Genomic DNA, 14,414 nt, shown 5'->3' on the forward strand with positions numbered 1-14,414 from the left:
TTATGATGCTCTGTTTGGGGTGTGGCTGGCTGGAGAGTTAGTGGAGCTAATTCCAGAGACAGCAAACAAAGCCTCCAGACACACCTTTCTTGTATAAATGGAACAATTCAGAGCCAGAGTGCCAACCACCCTTCAGTGTCTCTCACTCCAAATCCCGGGGCAAATACTACACAGGTGGGTGATTACCACTGCCACCCACAGCACCCAGAGATTATCCGCACACCCAGTCCTGACTGATTACTCTCTAGCTTCCTGTCCACCTTTCTTCCCATGAAAGAAATTACAAGAAAGCCCTTCCCCCTGTTTTCTGGCCCACGGTGGCAGGCTCCTTCCTCTGGAAGTGGTGAGCTGCCACACTTGCTTCCAATGTTCCTGTGTCACCACTCAGTCATCTCTTTATTGAGCCAGTAACATCCTGTGCTGGCCAGTTTTATGTCAGCTTGACACAGGCTAAAGTCATCCGAGAGGAGGGAGCCTCAACTGAGAAACTGCTTCCGTAAGATTGGGCTCTGGGCAAGCCTTCAGGGCATCTTCTTAATTACTGATTAATGGGCAAGGGCCCAGCCGATTGTGGGCGGAGCCACCCCTGGGCTGGTGGTCCTGGGTTCTATAAGAATATAGGCTTATTTTATATAAGTGATTTCTTAGTTCTTATGAGGGAGCCATGAGGAGCAGACCAGGAAGCAGCAGCACCCCTCCAAGTCCCTGCCCTATTTGAGTTCCTGTCCTGACTTCTTTCAATGACGAACAGCGATGTGGAAGTGTCAGCCCAATAAACCCTTTCCTCCCCAATCTGATTTTGGTCATGGTGATTTATCACAACAGTGACCCCGACTGGGACACATCCCATAAGAACAATGAGGACATGAGACAGGAGTGGCCATGAGAACGTGACTCCAGAGATGCCCTCTGCCAAGGCTACAAGACTGGTGGCCTCCCCTTCTTGTCTTTTGAGCCAGGAACACGGGACTGTGCTGGAAAGGAGCCTGAGCTGCCCTTGGATAGGTTGTCCCAGACCAAGCCTCTGTAGAGCTCACGTGGAGTGAAGTGACTGGCCGGCCACTCAGAGCTCCTGTTGGTAGTCAACACTCAGTGGCCACAGGCGTGAGGAAACCATACTGAATGAAACCTATGCCTGGCGATGCATCTCCACGAAGAGCCCTGCCCAGACTCAAGCATCCTGGACAGGATGGAGGTGGATGGGGTTTTGTTGTTTGTGTATTTGTCTCTGGCTATGTAGACCAGGCTAGCCTCAAATTCAGATCTGCTTTCTTTTGACCAAGTGCTGGAATTGAAGGTTGATTTTTCTGGGGTTTGTTTGTTTGTTTGTTTGTTTGTTTGTTTTTTTTTTGGTTGTTGCTGTTTTCACCCAGGGACTTTCTGTGTAGCTCTGGCTGTTCTGGAACTCTCTAGGTGGTCCAGGGTGGACTCAGGCTCACAGAAATCCATCTGCCTCTATCTGCCAAGTTCTGGGATTAAAGATGTGTGTTATGATGCTTAGCTGGCTCGTGTGTGTGTGTGTGTGTGTGTGTGTGTGTGTGTTTAATGGCAGTCTTGCTATACTTCTAAACCTTCCAAGTGCTGGGATTAGAGGCTTGTAGTAGCATGTGGCTATTGTTCTTTGCCAGTAACCTTTGTGATGATGTCTCACAACCATGGATAACAAGGACAGGAAGGGGAGATCTCCAAGCAGGTGAAGGTCTGAGGGGTGAGGGGAGGCCTCTGTGAGGAACAGAAGAGCTTCGTGGGGACCCCCTATTAGAACGCCACTAGAAAAGCAGTAGGGATAGTGGAAGCATAGAAGCTGTTGTCTTGGTGTCTGTCACCTGATCAAGCCAGTGACACTTGAAACAGAGTACAGGTGGTAGGAGAGTGCACCCCAAGAAGAAGACTTAAATCCCAGCAAGGCCGAAAGCTGTAGACTTCCCTGAAAGCAGAGGCATGGGGTGGACCGAAAGAAGGGAGTCTTCGGAGAGAAGCAATTGGACTTCTAGGCTCCATTGCCCCAGCCCCATGGGCAAGCGTTGTCCCATCTTCTACCCCGAGAATGTGGGTTCACTTCCACAGAGTCTGAATCAGACAGAGCTGAATCTGGGGACACCACAGAGGAGAAAGAGCCATAGTAGCGTGGGGTGATGTGAAAGGCTGCACCCTTAACGATGACGGAATGACTTCTCTAGCAACAACCAGAACCTGACAGCTGAGAACACTGGGCAGTGGAGGAAGCGCACTTCAGCTCAGCAGCAGAGCGCACACCTACTTTGTATGAGGCGCTGGGTTTCATCTCCAGCACAGCAAACAAAATAATAACGTGAAAACTTAAACAACCCAACCCTCCTAAAGGGGAAAACAAATACTAGATTCTGAAATGCGCGTGGGAGGGTCTCCATCGGGTCACCTTGTAGTGTGACCAGTGCTATCCATAGCCCGGAGCCACCAATCAGAGTTAGCTAGATGCAGCCATGGTAGGAAAGTAGGCAAACAGAATAAACTGTTTCAAACTCAAGGTGACAAGAGTATACAGTGACCAACTCTGGAGAAACATTATAATCGCGGATACCCCCAGAGCAGAACAACAGGGTCCTATGAGCACCAACATCCAAGAGCAGAAATGTCTCAGAATGTGGGGGTTGCTACCACATTCAGTATGTGCACACTAGAGACTGCTGCTGTACAGGCCTGCTCCCACAGAGATTCAGCAGCACAGGGGCAGGGGCGTGTTGAGCCCCTGTGGCTGCCAAGCGGTGAGGTGCCCGCTCAGTCCACCACTAAATCCTATCCGAAGCCTCAAATACCATGAACCGAGCTGAGCAGTTCTTGCTATAGCTAATCTAAACTCCTACAGAATCGTGAGCATTAATAATAGATTGCTGTTTAAGCCGCTGTGCTCTGGAATGTTTTATGATACCGTATTGAGTAGTCAGGACACCTTCTGCAAAAGGCTGAAAACAAGGTATTTCCAGCCTAGGAGACTGTCCATACCCACTAAAGCTGTTGGTCACAGAGTCTTAGACTGAACCCGCATTTTTACCTCTTAGAAATCTTTTCTCAGGAAGCCAGTATAGGAGTAAGACCAAGACAGGAGACTGGCCGGGCGTGGTGGCTCACGCCTTTAATCCCAGCACTCGGGAGGCAGAGGCAGGCGGATTTCTGAGTTTGAGGCCAGCCTGGTCTACAAAGTGAGTGCCAGGGCTACACAGAGAAACCCTGTCTCAGAAAAAAAAAAAAAAAAAAAAAAAAAAAAGACAGGAGACTGTACTGACACAGAAGTGGGTAGGTAGTGGACCCTGAAGCCTAGGGTCCCCCACATCCTGTGGGAGGTTTGCATCTCTGGCAGAGTAAACGGATTGACTTTTGATAATAAGCAGAAAACTGAGTGAAGAAAACCAGTGATGGGCTGGAGAGATGGCTTAGCAGGTAAGAGCACTGACTGCTCTCTCAAAGGTCCTGAGTTTAATCCCAGCAATCACATGGTGGTTCACAACCATCTGGAATGGGATCTGATGCCCTCTTCTGGTGTGTCTGAAGACAGCGACAGTGTACTCATATATAGAATAAAGTAAAAATAAATAAATCTTTAGAAAGCCGGTGACGGCGGACATGGAAGTCAATCCCCAGGTGACTCTCAGTGAGCCTGTGTTCTCCTCTGCTCTGTTTTGCCCTGCTCTGCGGGTGGGGTAACACCGGCCCATGTGCCTGTAGCTCTCAGGGGCTCTGCACACTCCAACCCCTCCCTTTTGCGCACCTTCACCATGACTTTCTTTGCAATCTCCCTAGGGTCATTGCGGAGCCTGCTCTTTGCTGGGACTCCATCCCCCATGCTCTGAGATTGAATGTAGAGGTCATAGTATACCAACCAGGGAGGGGCGAGGCTTGCCACAAATGAAGTCAAGGTTTGCATTTGGGAAAACATTTCTGGATGGGGTTGGGGGTGAGTGAATGAGACTGGCGTCTAGGTGGAGCTGGGGGTGGAGGTGCCGCCAGGGTGATAGTGGGGAGGGGGGAGCAGAGTGCCGATGTATATGCTGATGTGTATGCTCATGTATATGCTGATGAATATGCTGATATGTATGCTGATGTATATGCTGATGAATATACTGATGCATATGCTGATGTATATACTGATGAATATGCTTGTATATGCTGATGTATATGCTGATGTGTATACTCATGTGTATGCTCATGTATATGCTGATGTATATGCTGATGTGTATGCTCATGTATATGCTGATTAATATGCTGGTGTATATGCTGATGTGTATGCTGATGTATATGCTGATATATATGCTGATGAATATACTGATACATATGCTGATGTATATGCTGATGTGTATGCTGATGTATATGCTGATGTACGTGTGGAAGGTCCTGGGGCTTCCTGAGCTGGCCCATGAGCACCTGGTATCTCCTCAGGACTCTAGCTTTGAGTCTAACTCCTTTATCTCCTTCTTTCGATTGTTTCCCTTCTATTGGATGTAAAGCAACAGCCACTGGCTGATCAGTCGCTGATGTGAGCACAATTCATCCTGCCACATCACAAAGTTCACCTCAGCCCATCTCCTGGGAAGGAAGTTTCTCCACCCAGCTCGCCCTGGGGAAGGGAGTTAATGATGAAGGGCAGCGCTGGGCTGGCCCTTTGCACCTGTTATCACGTTGTTAGCAACGAAGCTTGAAGGGAACCCGCCACCGCCAGTAACAGGACTCCAATCCAAAGGCAGGCAGCCTGACTTCTCTCCAGTTGGGTGTGGTGGTGTGTGCCTGTCATCCCAGTCATTTGGAAAGCAAGACAGGAAGGCTGAGAGTTCAAAGCTAGCCTGGGAACTTGGAAAGAATGTATCTCAAAATAATTTATTTTTGAGACCGGGTTTCTCTGTGTAGCCCTGGCTGTCCTGGAACTCACTTTATAAACCAGCCTGGCCTTGAACTCAGAGATCCACTGCCTCTGGCTCCCAAGTGATGGTATTAAAGATGTGTACTACCACCACCCAGCTAAAAATAAGCCTTTAAAGGCTTAGGGCTATATGTCAGTGGTAGAACACTGGCCTGGTGTATTCTGGGCCCTGGGTTCCATCCTCAGCACTGGACAAACCCAACCCTGTTCTTGCCTTCTCTCTTCCTCCTCCTCTTCCTTGTTCTTCCTCCCCTTCTTCTCATTCCTCCCCCTCCTCCCCTTCTTCCTCTCCCTCCTCTCCTCCCTCTCTCCCCCACTTCCCTCCCTCTCTCTCTCTCCCTTTCTTACACACACACACACACACACACACACACACTTCTCCCCAAGGTTACACAGAACCCCCAGTGAGGTGCAGCTGAGGGAAAAGAAAACCAACTGGAACCTTCATTCCCCATGGCCCCTTGGGGGTTCCACTCAAGCCCCCTTCTCTGTCCCCTCACACTTCCCCTCCTGTCCTCCTGGTATGCCTCAGATGGTAGTGCCCCACACCTGCACACTCACATGCCACCCCTGTGGAGTCACTATCTCCTGGAAAGGAGAGATGGCTTACACACTCCTTTTTGCCTATGGGGACCCTTACACCTCCAGGAAGCTGGGTCTTCTGTCCAGCTATCACGGGGTCATGCCTGACTCATACCTAGAACTCCTTTTGATCCTTCTTCCTATACTGTATGAGTTGACCCCGAGTTTCACAGTCTTGTCCCCTTTGTCACTGACTTTTCACAAACGTACTCACTGACCATAATGAGGCCAAAGTTCTGCACTTGGCAGCAGCAGTATCTCCCAGACTCCATCACTTAAGAAAAATGTGTTGTGAGATAGGAAAGTACCAGGTGACCCACCTTACCTCTATAGGCACAGGCACTCTCAAGACCAGGCCCGTGCAAGGCTCAGACTGGCTGTGGGCCACACTTCCCACTCTTGGCAAGACAAATCCTTAGGGGACCTGGGTCTCACCTTCCAAGATCCAAGAGTGGCTCCCTTTCCCTCTGTGGTATCCAGTCCACAGTCCACACACACACACACACACCCTCTGTTCTCTTTACCCTAGATTTGCATGTGTCTCTTCAGCCCCAAAGGCCCTCTTGTGTCCCTTGCCCATGTGCAAATTCTCTCTATCCTTCAAGACTCACAGCCAGAGCCTCTGAGCTCCAGTCAGGGAACATATGCTACAGGTCATATGGAAGAAGGGAGGGCATGTGCCCAGGCACTGGAGCTGGGCAAACGTCCCCTAAGTGCCCTTTTCTCCTATGGAGGACCACAAGTCAAACGTAGGCTCATGTGAGACACCACTGATGCCAGTCCCCAACCACTCTGCTTCTTTAAGTGATGGGAAGCTGGGCCTGGAGCCCAGCCAGTATCCCAGTGCTCAGCAGAGAGGAGGCCCTCTGGTTCTATACGAACCAGCTGAGCTGTATTGAGAGACCTGTAAAAGGAGAGAGAAACAAGGAGGGAGGGAGAAGAAGATAGGGATAGTGGAGAAAGATGAGAGAAAGAAAGAACAGATCTAGAACCTAGAAATCCCAGGTCCTTGCTCCCAAGCTCCCAGCCCACTGGTTTGGGGCTGAGCAGAAGGCTCTCTACCACAGAGAGCATGGTAGCTGCGAAGGACACACCCTGGAATGTGGAGATGGTCTGCTGTACTCTATCAATATGTTCAATTACTTTATGTCAGTTAAAAACAAAACTGCACAGCTATTCACCTATAAAGTGTCTGAGGAAAAGCCAGGAGCCTAGGGGCTCCAGATCACTCTATGGACCCCCAGACCCAGGTCACGCCCTGCCAGGCCCGACACAGCAAGGGGTTTCCTCCCTCTTGTCTCAGGGGACGCATTGGCCACAGTTCAACAAGACTCCAGGAAACCAAAGACTCTACAAGTCAGTCGACTGGATGTGAAGACCCCAGGACATCTTGGAAGGCTACAGAGGAAGGGAGCCCTCCCTCCCCTGCTAATGGCTCAGCCACCGGCGGGCTCGCTAACCTCACAGCCACCCCACCCTGCCTCAGCCTCCACAGCTCCCTGAGCCCTTCCTTTCACTTCTGCTTCCTTCCCACAGCTGCCTCACAGGAAGCAGCTACCTCACAGTTACTGTCCATTGCCCTAAGAAAACGGCAGATCAGATCAGAGGGACAGTCAACAACAAAGATAGAAGGTCAGTCACCAGCTGCAGGCAAGGCTAGACCCAGGTACCACTCTGCTGAGCCTAACAAAGGTCTCTCCTAATTCCACCAGCCCAGCCAAGTGATCCAGCTCCCCAAGATAAGGACCCAGGGACCTTTAAGTCTCCATACTCCAGGAATACCAGGCTTCCTGTAGCCAGAGATGGTGCCTGCCCTCCTGGCTGCTTCCTCTGAGAGACAGGTATGGATTAGGCCCCAAGTTAGGATTTTAGCATTTCACATACTGTTCGTCCAGCACTGGGTGAGCCTCCCTTGCCCTCAGCTTCGGTTTTCCTCTGAGGAATAAGGTGAAAAGAGGCTATGGCCTAGGCTGATCAGGGGAATGTCATTATTCTCTGATATGCTACCTGGGACCAGTCAACAAGTAAGTCCTGTCTGAAGATGCAAGCTGGCCTGGCTGAGTCTCTACCCTATGACCAGGACAAGGACTAAGTTAGGGTTGGGACCAGCATCATTAGTCCTCCCTGAGGTGACCTAGCGTTTGATCTCTGAGTCTGTGAGGGACAGCCTCCGTACCCTGTCATATCTGTTTCACGAGCCCTCCAGGGGCTACTAGTACTGTGCCCACTCCACAGATGCAAAGACTGAGGCCCAAAAGCAGTCAGCAGCTCCCTCAAAGTCTGCATGGAGCTGAATGAAGATCTGAGCCAGGCGGAGTGGAGCCAGCCTTTCCTCCTCGGGCTCAGGGCCAGATTCAGCCATCTTCCTCAATTTCTCTTTTAGGTAACAGATGAGGTAGTCAATTCACTTCTCAGGGACTTAGGAAGGCAAACAGGAGGTTGCCACTGCCTAGAGAGGAGATCTTACCCTACATTCTAGAAGAAACAGGCTTCACAGGTAGCTTTATCAATTCACGCCCTCCCCGTGAAAAGTAGCTAATGCCACAGCTAGCTCTTCCCTTGGTGTTCCCTCCATACTCCAGATGCCAGGAAACTGAGTCTGAAAGACCTCAAAGTTTGCCTCAATCCCAAGGACGCCCCCCCACCCGGGCTTACCCTCGGGCTAAGAGCCCCCCCAGAAGCAGCTGATCTGGACAGCCCCTGGAAGGGGCCCAGAGGCAGTGATGTGCACCAGTCACAGGTGGGCGCCGTCTGGGGCTGGCAGAACACAGCCGCAGACTTTGGCACCATCTCCACCTCTTCTGAGCAATCATTAACCATGCAGGACCACACCTCCTCAGAAGGCGCTGGCTGTGACCAGAGCAGGCAAAACCTTGGAGGAATAGGCAGGCCCAGTGACAGAGAAGGGGCTAGGCAAATGCCCAGCCCAGGGTCTCGCTGCAAGCAGGCGGTGGTGACAGTCAGAGGACATGTCAGGACCTTCTGTCATCTCCTGGCTCATCTTCAGTAGCGGGGACCTGTGAAGAAAGAGGTGTGGGGAGATCTCTTGAGATGAGGAGACTTGACAGCTATCAAGCCCTGAGCCCTCAGGTCAAGCCACGAGGCCGGCATGAAGGGGCACCCACCCTGCAGCTCCAACAAGGCTTTTTCAGCCCTGTATTTGCCCCCTCTAAGCAGGACATCAAAGGGCAGGGCCAACACTGGGCATAGTGGCATATGTCCTTAATCCCAGCACTCAGAAGACAGAGGCAGGTGGATCCCTGTGAGTACCAGGCCTGGCTGGTCTCTATAACAAGTTTTTTTTTTTTGTTTTTTGTTTTTTTTTTTTGTTTTTTCGAGACAGGGTTTCTCTGTGTAGCCCTGGCTGTCCTGGCACTCACTTTGTAGACCAGGCTGGCCTCGAACTCAGAAATCCGCCTGCCTCTGCCTCCCGAGTGCTGGGATTAAAGGCGTGCGCCACCACGCCCGGCTAAGTTTTAAACCAGACATAATAAGATGTTATCTCAAAGAAACAAAAACAAGCCAGGCAGTGGTGCCTTTGATCCCAGGACTTGGGAGGCAGAGGCAGGCAGATATCTGAGTTGAGGCCAGCCTGGTCTACAAAGCTAGTTCCAGGGCAGCCAGGGCTATACAGAAAAACCCTGTCTCGAAAAACCAAAAAAAAAAAAAAAAAAAAGAGGATATGGGGAAGTGGACCTTTTTTTGTTTTTGTTTTTGATTTATTTATTTTTTTATTATATATATGAGTACACTGTAGCTGTCTTCAGACCCACCAGAAGAGGGCATCAGATCCTATTATAGATGGTTGTGAGCCACCATATGGTTGCTGGGAATTGAACTCAGGGCCTCTGGAAGAGCAGTCAGTGCTCTTAACCGCGGAGCCATCGCTCCAGCCCCCGGAAGTGGGCCTGTTTAGAAACAGTTCTTACCCGCGGAGCCATCTCCGCAGCCCCCTGAAGTGGGCCTGTTTAGAAACAGTTCTTACCCGCGGAGCCATCTCCGCAGCCCCCGGAAGTGGGCCTGTTTAGAAACAGTTCTTACCCGCGGAGCCATCTCCGCAGCCCCCGGAAGTGGGCCTGTTTAGAAACAGTTCTTACCCGCGGAGCCATCTCCGCAGCCCCCGGAAGTGGGCCTGTTTAGAAACAGTTCTTACCCGCGGAGCCATCGCTCCAGCCCCCGGAAGTGGGCCTGTTTAGAAACAGTTCTTACCCGCGGAGCCATCTCTCCAGCCCCCGGAAGTGGGCCTGTTTAGAAACAGTTCTTGGGGATCTTCCAATCTTCTTTCTCCTTAGTTCAGTCCATGAGTAAACACCAAACCCCGAACAGCAGCTACAGTCCAGTCCACTCAACAGACATCACACACGAATCAGAAGAAACTGGGAGTCTCACCAACGGGCTGGAGCTGGCTAGAGCTGGCTGAAGCCACAAGAAGCCACAGGAACCTCAGGAGTTCTTAGACGAGTTTCTCTCCACCACATGCAAAGCTCACCAACACAATGTAAGGCCAACGAATACATGAAGGTGGTCAGCGAAGACTAGCGCGTGAGGTGGAACCCATCAATGCTCGAGCTCCCAGTGTCTGTGGAGTCATATTTATCATCTTTCTAAACATCATGCGTCCTTTCATGTGTCTGCTTTAGCAAAACAGCCTTTCATGTGTGTGCCCCAGCAAAACATCATTTGACATGACTGAGTTTCCAAAGAAACCAAAAGTTTCCACTTCAACCTACTGTGTGCTTTACACTGTGTCTCACGGATGCTGGATACCACCAGAATTAAGGACTCTGTTTGCAGGGTCTACCCTCCCCCACCAAGGAATGGAGCCTAAATTCGTGCTTGTGTCCCTTGATGGCTAGTGACTGAGAGGAGCCCACTCTCAGAGAGAAAATGCTGCCCTCCTCATCACTCCCCCATGGGTGTCCTCTGTGCTTCTCCCTGCCCACAAAGCATTCCCCTACCCTGCCCTCCATCATGGGTACCAATGTGCAAATAGCCCAGGAGTCCTTATCCAGGGAATGGTCCTCTAGTTTCTTTTAGAAAACCCAGAAACGTGGCTCCTCCACTCCATGCTGGGCATGTGGCTAAAGCCCAGCCAGTCAGACTTAGGGCCACAGCAAACAGATGGGTTTGGTTATAAGAATGAGAAGTCGGCCATGTTGGCCTGTGCTTCTAATCCCAGCAGGAAGGGACAGGCAAAAGAATGACGAGTTCAAGGTCAGCCTGGGGGACGTGGTATCTTAAAATAAAAAGAAAGGAAAAAGAAAGAAAGAAAGAGAGAGAGAGAGGGAGGGAGGGAGGGAAGGAAGGAAGAAAGGAAAGAAAGAAAGAGAGAAAGAGGGAGGGAGGGAGGGAGGGAGGGAGGGAGGGAGGGAGGGAAGGAAGGAAGAAAGGAAAGAAAGAAAAAGAAAGAAAGAAAGAAAGAAAGAAAGAAAGAAAGAAAAAGAAAGAAAGAAAGAAAGGAAGGAAGAAAGAAAGAAAGAAAGGAAGACAGAGAGGAAGGAAGGAAGACAGACAGGGAGAGAGAAAGAGAGAGAGAGAGAGACAGACAGACAGAAGGAGAGAGAGAGAAACAAGAAAGACAAGCAAATTTAATAATTAAGCTCAAATAAGCGGCTTCATTTGGAATGGTTGAGAGCATGGATTCCCCCCCCCCCCACCATGTGGAGTCTAAACTGTAAAAAAATGACTAGGGCATCACACAGATGTTTTAATGTCATGAAGGCAAATAAGTGAGATACTCCAAGACTAAGTAAAACAGAGGCCTTTATCAATCCATTGCTCTGGAGGCAGACCCTGTCTAAAAACAAACGAATAAGAAAATAAAAACAATATCTTCTTGGTGACTTTCCTTAGCTCGTGAACAACCATGTTTGAAGTCATCTACTGTAGGATTCTTCACCTAAACCAATATGTTCCCTTTTTTCTTTGTGTATTTCATTTCTGCTCTGACTACATTCCCCTTAGCCGTTAGAGCCCCTGCTCCTTCAATACTCCACAGATGCAAGGACAGGAGTAAGAACTTGACTGTGGTCTCACCATCTCCTAACTGCTAAGCCTCTATCTGAAAGACCTCCTCTTTCTGAGTCCCTTAGCCTACATGAAACTGGGAGAGAAATCATCTCCCTCACTTCTCTTATTGTTTGTTTGCTTTTCAAGACAGGGTTTGTGTAGTCCTGGCCATTCTGGATCTAGCTCTGCAGACCAGGCTGGCCTTGAACTCACAGAGATTTGCCTGCCTCTGCCTCCCAAGTGCTGGGACTAAACACAGACACATCACTGCTCAGTGTCATAGGATTCTTATGAAGACTGGAGAAACATAGCCAGGGAGATGACTCAGTAGGTAAAGGAGTCTGCCACCAAGCCTGACAACCTGAATCAACCCCTAGGACCTACTTGGAAGAAGAGAGCCCACTTTGACCTCCATATATGAGCTGTGGCACATGCAGGCTCCCCAGATGTAACTAAAAATGGTCTCAGTAAACACCCGCTTTTGTTGTGGTGTAAGGCTGGTTGTTGTGATATTGTTACAAATGTAATTTCTTTCCCCACAACTCTAGAATAATCCTTTCTTTTATTACAGATGGAAAAGCTGAGATTCAGGGCCAGGCTATCAGCATAACACTATCTGGGCAACTATGGTTGCCTGATTCTCTGGCCACCGCTGTGATTCTGCTCTGGGAAGGAGAGACTAATCATGCGCTGTGGCTGGGGTGGTGGGAGGACAGGCAAGTGACCTCATTAGAGGCTTCAGCTATGCCTTAGACCTTGGGTCCAAGTACATCAGGCTGATCTCTGTGCCCAACCCAGTAAAGCAGGTGGACCCAGGACTTCTTCCTTGCTCTATGGCAGGGTCAGCAGCTCTGAGTCACTACTCTGGATGCCAGAAAGTGGACAAAGGCTAGATCTTTGCATAACATCTGCATAAGCTTGATAAAGCTGGCATATCTGCCCACAGTATCCTGCCCATTCGCTACCAAGGCAGCCTGGGAATTTTACTGGGCTTTGGGCTGTGATGATCCAGATCTGGATGAGACTCATGTCCAGTGTCAGTTTCAGGGGATGGGGAGTAGAAAGTAGAGTGAAGAGACAGGGGTGACCAGGGACCTCAGGCCTACCCACAGCCTTATCACCTTAGGTTCTCAGGTTACCTCAAACCCTCGCCTGGAAACTGCACATGAGGACAGGATCCAATTCATAGAAATGTAGTCTGGTAATGTTTGAGAGCATCGAGCATGGCAAGCGACAGAGCAAAGTTCACATGAGTAACGAATATACACCAAAGTCCTTCGTAGTGCTTGCGTTAGTGTGTGCTCAGAAAGACAAAGTCAGCCGGGCAGTAGTGGCGCTCGCCTTTAATCCCAGCACCCGGGAGGCAGAGGCAGGTGGATTTCTGAGTTCGAGGCCAGCCTGGTCTACAAAGTGAGTTCCAGGACAGCCAGGGCAATAAAGAGAAAGAAAGAAAGAAAGAAAGAAAGAAAGAAAGAAAGAAAGAAAGAAAGACAAAAGTCTTTGGGGAAACCTTTAATGGTTCACACCTTTAATCCAGGAACTTAAGAAGGCGGAAACACACTGTTATCTGTGAGTTCTTGGCCAACCTGGTCTACACAGCGAGTTCCAGGACACGGACAAGGCTATTAGAGAGACCCTGTCTTTTTTTTTTTTAATATCTATTTATTTATTATATGTAAGTACACTGTAGATGTCTTCAGACACTCCAGAAGAGAACATCAGATTTCGTTACGGATGGTTGTGAGCCACCATGTGGTTGCTGGGATTTGAACTCAGGACCTTTGGAAGAGCAGTCGGCGCTCTTAACCGCTGAGCCATCTCACCAGTCCAACCCTGTCTTTTTTTGTTGCTGTTGTTTTGTTTTTCGAGACAGGGTTTCTCTGTTTTGTGCATCCTCTGGGCCCAGAAACCGGACAAGAAGAAATCTAGTTGTAGTTTGTCTCTGGCAAGCTCTATGACACTGCTTTAGGGGTGACCGGGAGAGCCATGACCAAGGGTGGCTCCTTGGTGGAATGTGTTCACGCCTTCATTCCCCATGCTCCAAGTTCGTTGCACTTGGCAGGTACAAAGTCTCTTCGGTGCCTGTACAGTAAGGACGCCAGTCCGGAAACAGGTCAACCTTAGAAACAACTTTCCAACCCACACCTGGCCTCAGACCCTAGGTCCCTTTCAGAGAACATCCCCTTTAAAGCGCTCTTGTCAAGAGGAAGCCAACAAAAGGAGGCTTTAAAGGCCCAGTTAATGCTGAGGACAACGAACCACAGAGAAGCCAACCAAGTCTTGGTCTGAGATCCTGAAAGCCTTGGGGCAACCCCCAGGGCAAGGTCCGCGGGAACTACAACTTCCTGCATGACCCGCAGCACGGTCCCCTGGGAGTTGTAGTCCTCACCGACCCGCTTCCCCGCGAGCTTAAGGAAAGGTCCAGGCAGGGTCTACCCCCTCCTCTGGAGTCTGTGGAATATCTGGAGTCTGTGTCCTCTCAAGTGGACACAGAAAGGCCACAGAGTCGTATTTAACTTATTTTACAGGAGAAATAGGGCCCGCCCTCATGCCGGGTCAAAGAGGCACTGAGAGCGCGACGGCTCCTACGCGCTTCGCCCGCGCCTCTGGGGTCGCGCCAAGGGGAAGTGTCCGAAAGCCCCGCCCCACCCTCCCCGGGTCCGCGATGGTACGGCCCGACCGGAGCATTGTGCGCCGCAGGGGGAGACGACGTTCTGCTCCTTGGGTTTCGCCTGCGTTGAGGGGGCGTGTCCAGATTCCCCGTTCCCGGCTTCCCCCGCTCCGCGGTAGTGAGGCCCGCCCCGCCCATTGCGCACATCCCGCGGGGAGTTCACTGAGGGGGCGTGCCCGGAAGCCCCGCCCGAGCCCTCCCCCTGACAGCGCTGGTACGGTCCGGCCGGCCCACTGCACGCTGTGAGGCGGGGCGGACCAT

General features: G+C 50.5%; 1 protein-coding gene across 1 annotated transcript in view; it reads right to left on the bottom strand.

Moving 5' to 3' along the window:
• The window catches only part of Cdhr2 (cadherin related family member 2), a 34,507-nt gene extending 26,255 nt beyond the window's left edge, over positions 1 to 8,252 (bottom strand). The window contains exon 1 of the mRNA XM_021180083.3: positions 8,129 to 8,252. The gene's annotated coding sequence lies outside the window, so the exon portion shown is untranslated. The remainder of the gene's footprint in view (positions 1 to 8,128) is intronic.
• Between the last annotated feature and the right edge of the window lie 6,162 nt (positions 8,253 to 14,414).

The sequence above is a fragment of the Mus caroli genome, unplaced genomic scaffold (assembly GCF_978045245.1).
Source record: "Mus caroli unplaced genomic scaffold, Mus_caroli_1 scaffold_15, whole genome shotgun sequence".
Taxonomy (NCBI): domain Eukaryota; kingdom Metazoa; phylum Chordata; class Mammalia; order Rodentia; family Muridae; genus Mus; species Mus caroli.